A 7,088-nucleotide genomic window follows, 5' to 3' on the forward strand; every position below is an offset into this window, starting at 1 on the left:
CCCAAAATAACCCATTGGTGGTTGTATAAGTAAAGAACCGAGGGAGAATTACCAACTGGGAAGAACCTGGACAATGTGAGGAAGTCTCAGCTGGGCTACAAATGGACAGCTAACAGGATCTGCCATGCTTTTCTAATGCACTAACGTAATATACATAATGGATGTGCACTGGGCCTCTAGTATGCATATAAGATCTTTGTTTAATCTCTTCCCACCCTCACCCTCCCTCCTTCCCCCTGAGACTCATCAGTCTGTTCCATGTTTCCATGTCTGTGCATGGAAACATAACGTAATAATGTAATAATGTAATGGATGTGGAGATCCAGACCTTCTGGATCTCCACATCCATTACCTGAGGATTTAACAGACTTCCTCCCAGTCACACCTCTGAACTGTATTACAAATATCTACACTAATAAAAGAGAAACATGGTAATTAGTGTACGACCGCTACCCTTTTCATTGGCTAATCAGTGAGTATATGCACATTAACTGTCAGCCAAGATGGCGGCCGGCAGCCAGGCACTGAAGCGAGCACAAGGCTTGCTTGCTGCAGTGTCCTGTGCCCTCTCACAATCCTAGACCCCTTGGGGAATGTCAGACAGATGGTTTTGGCCCAGTCCATGCAGGATAACCTTCTGAATGGTCTTCTGTAAATGAGGGCCCTTCTGATGATGTCTAATGAAGTCCACTAAATCATCATTTCCATAATGGGTCCATTTATGTAGGTGTTTGAGGATGGGATGTACTAGAGCAGCGGTTCTCAACCTGTGGGTCACGACCCCTTTGGGGGTCGAATGACCCTTTCATAGGGGTCGCTAAGACCATTGGAAAATGCATATTTAATATATAATTACATATTGTTTTTGTGATTAATCACTATGCTTTAATTATGTTCAATTTGTAACAATGAAAATACATCCTACATGTCAGATATTTACATTAAGATTCATAACAGTAGCAAAATTACAGTTATGGAAGTAGCAAAAAAATGATTTTATGGTTGGGGGTCACCACAACATGAGGGGCTGTATGAAAGGGTCGCGGCATTAGGAAGGTTGAGAACCACTGTACTAGAGTCTCAGGGAATAAGATCAAACCATGAGTGTTGATCTCCATAAAAAATTTTGGGGGTCCCTCCTCCCTCCTCTCTGGATCCAGGGTGTGGATGAAGCAGATTTCGGGCCAACAGTACCCCAGCAGCAGCTTAACCCATGACTGATTCCATGAAGGCTCCCTCCTCTCTCCTCTCTGAGTCTGGGTGCAGGTGAACCAGATTCTGGGCTGACAGTGCCCCAGCACCTAACCCACATCTGATTCTGTGAGGAATTAAGCTCCCTCCTATACTGGTCAAAGCGTTGGCCCCCTGGTGGTCATTGCCTGTCATTGGTACCGATTGAATGGTCAAATGGTCAGATGGTTGCTTAGGCTTTTATATCTAGAGAGTAGAGGCCCAGTGCACCCTCTCGCAATCTGGGACCCCTCAGGGATGTTGGAGAGCCAGTTTCAGCCCGATCCCCACGGGCCAGGCCAAGGAACCCCACCAGTGTATGAATGCATGCATCGGGCCTCTCATGTCTCATAATTTCATTACCATATTTCTTTCATTTATTTTAAACTTCTTGATTTGCAAGAAGAAGTCTGAGGATGCATATCAAAGTCACTATTAACTTTGTACATAATCTGACACTATAGACACCAAAAAAGCCTTGGGATTAATTTATGTGAAAATTATATTGTTCTAATCACCAGTTCCTTCTTGATTCTTCTTATTAATAGGAAGATCTTCAGTTTAAAAATTGAATTGTCTGTGTAGCTCTCTTATGGTAAATGAATAATGATGAGCTCCATAAACCAAGACACATTCTGGTGAAATCATTACTATGCACTTTCCTCTTTTCCCTCCTGAACTGGCAAGTGTCCTGTTCAAAGCTGTATACATCACATGACTCTAGATGCCCTGCAACACAAACTCCACATCAGAAAAAATGTGATTTTCACAAATAAACCTAGATGCAGAGATTGTGGTTTAGTGTATAGATTCAGGGGTGAGTGGGGTGACTTGGGTGTGGGATACAGAACACAGCGCTGACATCGGAAAGGCTTTGTCAGAGATCCATGTGCACTGGCAGCAGTTCATTATAAGGGCTAGTTTGTTGTCTCTATTCCAAGGTCATTATCCTATTGCTATAAGGAGATTTTCCTATTCTATGGCCTAAGTAAGGATTATGTAGCTTAAGTGTGATTATTTGTAGTTAAGGTGATTACCCGCCTGGCACTTAGTTAAGGGGTTTTAATGATTTATTCCCTTCCCTAGACCCGTTAATCCCTAACTCCAGGGAAACAGTCCCACCTGGGGAAACAGCATTTCTCGGGGAGGTGGCTCTGGTTATAACACATAGCGCTAAAAAGGGGGAGCAAACATATTAAGAACAGTATGCCATATACGCTAGGTCCCTTGAAACTTATGCTGTGCAGATGTTTCTTCTGTGCAGCGACTGTGTCAAGCAGCAAGGGTGGAACGGCTTCCCATTCTGCTAAAATCATTACTATACATTTCCCCCTTTTTTCCCTACTGAACTGGCAAGTGTCCTGTTCAAAGCTGTATACATCACATGACTCTAGATGCCCTGCAGCACAAACTCCACATCAGAAAAATAATGTGATTTTCACAAATAAACCTAGATGCAGATATTGTGGTTTAGTGTATAGATTCAGGGGCGATGGGATGACTTGGGTGTGGGAGACAGAACACAGCGCTGACATCGGAAAGGCTTCCTCAGAGATCCATGTGCACTGGCAGCAGTTGCCATCAGCAATGCCACAGGCTCACTGACAAAAGCAGGAGGAAAACTAAGAATTTGTATTTAGCAAAGACAATGCCTCACATACTAAATATTCAACCACAAAAGTAATAAACAACGTTGATGCATGTGTTAGACATTTTCCTTTTAAAAGTGATGAAAAATCTAATTTATGCAAAAAAAATAATGTGTTTTTTTTTAATGAAAGAAAAAAAATGTCAAAGTTGACTGCCTTCCAGATACAGCATGAAGTCAAGACAACATCTTTATTTTATTTTAAGGTCTTGGAGAAGAAATATCAATTATGAAGTGTTTGCAAGTTCCCCTAATCTCCTTTCACACTGTCAGAGACAGCAGCTGCTATTGTTGTCCTTAACTCTTTCAGTACATTTGCAAATGGGGAACTTTTACAGCTACACCCCCTGCTGCTTTCACAGATCCCTGGACCACTTAAAACAGGGGTCCTCAAACTACGGCCCCGGGGGCCACATGCAAATACAAATATTGTATTTGTTCCCGTTTTGTTTTTTTACTTCAAAATAAGATATGTGCAGTGTGCATAGGAATTTGTTCATAGTCTTTTTTTTTAAGCTATAGTCCGGCCCTCCAACGGTCTGAGGGACACTGTTTAAAAAGTTTGAGGACCCCTGACTTAAAATGTAAAAAATATTCCTACCTATAAACTATACAGCAAGATACTGGGGGCTAGAATTGGCCCATGGATGACACCTGGACTTGAGAAATGCACTATGCTGACCCGCCAATGGTAACACAGCTTAGATTAGGAGGATTTTTCAAAAGTCTAAATGTTTTTTCAAAAGCACGAGAACATCATTTGTACCTACACCAAACCCCTGCCTCTTTGGGAAAAGAAAACCCAAATCTCTAATGAAATCATTAGGTACTTAAGCAAGTTTCTTTGCAACATCAATTAATATACCAAGTGTCTGACTATTCGACCATTGGAGCATTCCACTGGTAGCTAAGACATGCACTGACCACTAGGGTGCAGACACTCAATGCACAGACATGAAAACATGGAACAGACTGATGAATCTCAGGATGAAGGAGGGAGGGTGGAGGGTGGAAAGAGATTAACCAAAGATCCTATATGCATACTAGAGGTCTGACAGTTCTTGATCTAAAAGGCCTATAGGAGAAGTGTACAGGTCCAGTTCTTCAGGCTACATACAAATAACTATTAGACATACTTCTTAGCATAGGCACAAATATACCTTTAAATAATAAAGGTATACTAAGATACATTGGAAACTATATCCAGCAACTGGAGCTTCCTCACCTTATTTGCAAACACAGATTCGGGTACTGGGGTCCCTTTGCCTGTCCTGTGCCCTCACGCAATCCTGGACCCCTTGGGGGATGTCAGACTGCTGATTTTGGCCCAGTCCATGCAGGATAACCTTCTGAATGGTCCTCTGTAAATGAGGGCCTTTCAGATGATGTCTAAAGAAGTCCACTAAATCATCATTTCCATAATGGGTCTATTCATGTAGGTGTTTGAGGATGGGATGTACTAGAGTCTCAGGGAATGAGATCATACCATGAGTGTTGATCTTCCATAAAAAATTTTGGGGCTCCATCCTCCCTCCTCTCTGGGACTGGGGTGTGGGTAAAGCAGATTTGGGGCCAACAGTGCCCCAGCAGCAGCCTAACCCACAGTCTTCTGTTCTTATCTGGATAGTGAGAGGAGGGCTTTCCCCTATCCCATTATCTTGCTGGCTCTTGGTGGACTCATTGCTCTATCAGAATCAGGCTCCTTCCTCCCTCCTCTCTGGGTCTGAGTGCAGGTGAACCAGATTCTGGGCTGACAGTGCCCCAGCAGCAATCTAACCCATATCTGATTCTGTGAGGAATTAAGCTCCCTCCTCTAATGGTCAGAGCATCGGCCCCCTGGTGGTCATTGCCTGTCATAGCTACTGGTTGAATGGTCAAATGGTCGACGGTTGCTTAGGCTTTTATATATATACTAGATGCCCGGTGCACAAAAATTTGTGCGCTCGGGGGGGAGGGGGGTCTCCCTCAGCCCGGCCTGTGCCCTCTCGCAGTCTGGGACTCCTCAGGAGATAACAACCTGCTGGCTTAGGCCTGCTCCCAGGTGGCAGAGGGCAGGCCCATTCCCTAGGTGCAGCCCCTGGTCGGGCTCAGAGCAGGGCTGATTGGGGAGTTGGGGCGCCGCCCCCTGTCATGCACAGAGCAGGGTGGATTGGGAGGTTACGATGCCACCCTCAGTCATGCTCAGGATAGGGCCGATTGGGGGGTTGGGGCACCGCCCCCTGTCACACTCAAGGCAGGGTCGATGGGGAGGTTGTGGCACGACCCCCTGTCACTCACAGAGCAGGGCCCATCAGGGGGGTTGGGGCTCCGTACCCTGTCACACACAGAGCAGGGCCCATCAGGGGGTTGAGGAGCTCCCCCCTGTCACACACAGAGCAGGGTCGATCAGGGGGTTGGGGAGCTCCCCCTTGTCAGGCACAGAGCATGGCCCATCAGGGGGTTGAGGAGCTCCCCCCTGTCACTCAAAGAGTAGGGCCAATAGGGGAGTTGGGGCACTGCCCCCTGTCACACACAGAACAGGGTGGATCAGGGGGTTGGGGCGCTGCGTCTCAAAGGGTCTGGGTATGCTTTGGGGCACTCCCCTACCCCGGAGCAAGGCAATAGGGAGCACCTGGTCCCATTTCAAATGTGTTTCCTGCATATTTTCACCAGGGTCTTTCTTGTGTGGTTCATTTTCTCATTTTTCCCATAGATTGAGGCCTCCAAGATGTATGTAGCTTCCACTGAATCTGTAGTGAGTGTCCTATCTTCTGGGGGATTTCTGAAGTGAACAATGGTTTATTGTCACTTTGATTGCTATAAGGGAGTTTAAACATAGGAATTGCTTCTTTGAGTAGAAGTTTTGCTACCTCAGTTGCCTTCTTAGTCCTAGTGGGCTATTCCTCTTCACATCCAGAAAAATTGTGTCTACAAAAATTACTAAAAATTTAAAGTTTCCTAGGGTTTTAGGCATCTGTGTGAAGTCAACTTGCCAGTCCTCAAATAGGCATATCCATTTATATTATACTCCCTTTCCTATAGGGGCACATTCTGTCTTAGAATTGTTTCTGGTGCCTATCAGACAGGCTTGGATAACATTCTGAATGGTCCTTTGTAAATGAGGGCCCTTCAAATGATGTCTAATGAGGTCCACTAAAGCATTGTTTCCATAATGGGTCCATTCATGTAGGTGTTTGAGGATGGGATATACTGGAGTCTCAGGGAATGAGAACATACCATGATTGTTGATTTTCCATATAGAATTAGGGTCAGTGCTAGAGAATCCCCATGAATAGCTCTTTCCTCATCTCATTAGAGTTTAAATTCTGACAAGTTCAGGTGGGGAATTAAAGCCCAAGAAGTGGTGGACCTCAGGAGGCTTGTCTTGGGGTTTTGATTTTCCACTTCAAGAAGAATTAATGCCAATCATTCTAAAATTCTTCCAAAATTTCAATAATCAAGGAATGCTTTCAAATTTCCTTTATGAGACCAATTTGCATATCGCCCTGATTAGCCAATGGGAAGGGTAGCGGAGGTATGGCTAATTACCATGTTTCTCTTGTATTAGATAGGATATAGACTAGAGGCCCGGTGCACCCTCTCGAAATCCAGGACCCCTCAGGAAATGTTGGAGAGCCAGTTTCAGCCTGATCCCCACTGGCCAGGTAAAGGGACCCCACTGGTGCATGAATCCATGCAGTGGGCCTCTTGTGTCTCATAATTTCATTACCATATTTCTTTCATTTATTTTTAAGTTCTTGATTTGCAAGAAGTCTGAGGATGCATATCAAAGTCACTATTAACTTTGTACATAATCTGACACTACAGACACCAAAAAAGCCTTGGGATTAATTTATGTGAAAATTATATTGTTCTTATCACCAGTTCCTTCTTGATTCTTCTTATTAATAGGAAGATCTTCAGTTTAAAAATTGAATTGTCTGTGTAGCTCTCTTATGGTAAATGAATAATGATGAGCTCCATAAACCAAGACACATTCTGGTGATGAAATCATTATGCACTTTCCTCTTTTCCCTCCTGAACTGGCAAGTGTCCTGTTCAAAGCTGTATACATCACATGACTCTAGATGCCCTGCTGCACAAACTCCACATCAGAAAGAATGTGATTTTCACAAATAAACCTAGATGCAGAGATTGTGGTTTAGTGTATAGATTCAGGGGCGATGGGGTGACTTGGGTGTGGGATACAGAACACAGCGCTGACATCGGA

This window comes from Myotis brandtii, unplaced genomic scaffold (genome assembly GCF_000412655.1).
Source record: "Myotis brandtii unplaced genomic scaffold, ASM41265v1 scaffold906, whole genome shotgun sequence".
Classification (NCBI taxonomy): Eukaryota; Metazoa; Chordata; class Mammalia; order Chiroptera; family Vespertilionidae; genus Myotis; species Myotis brandtii.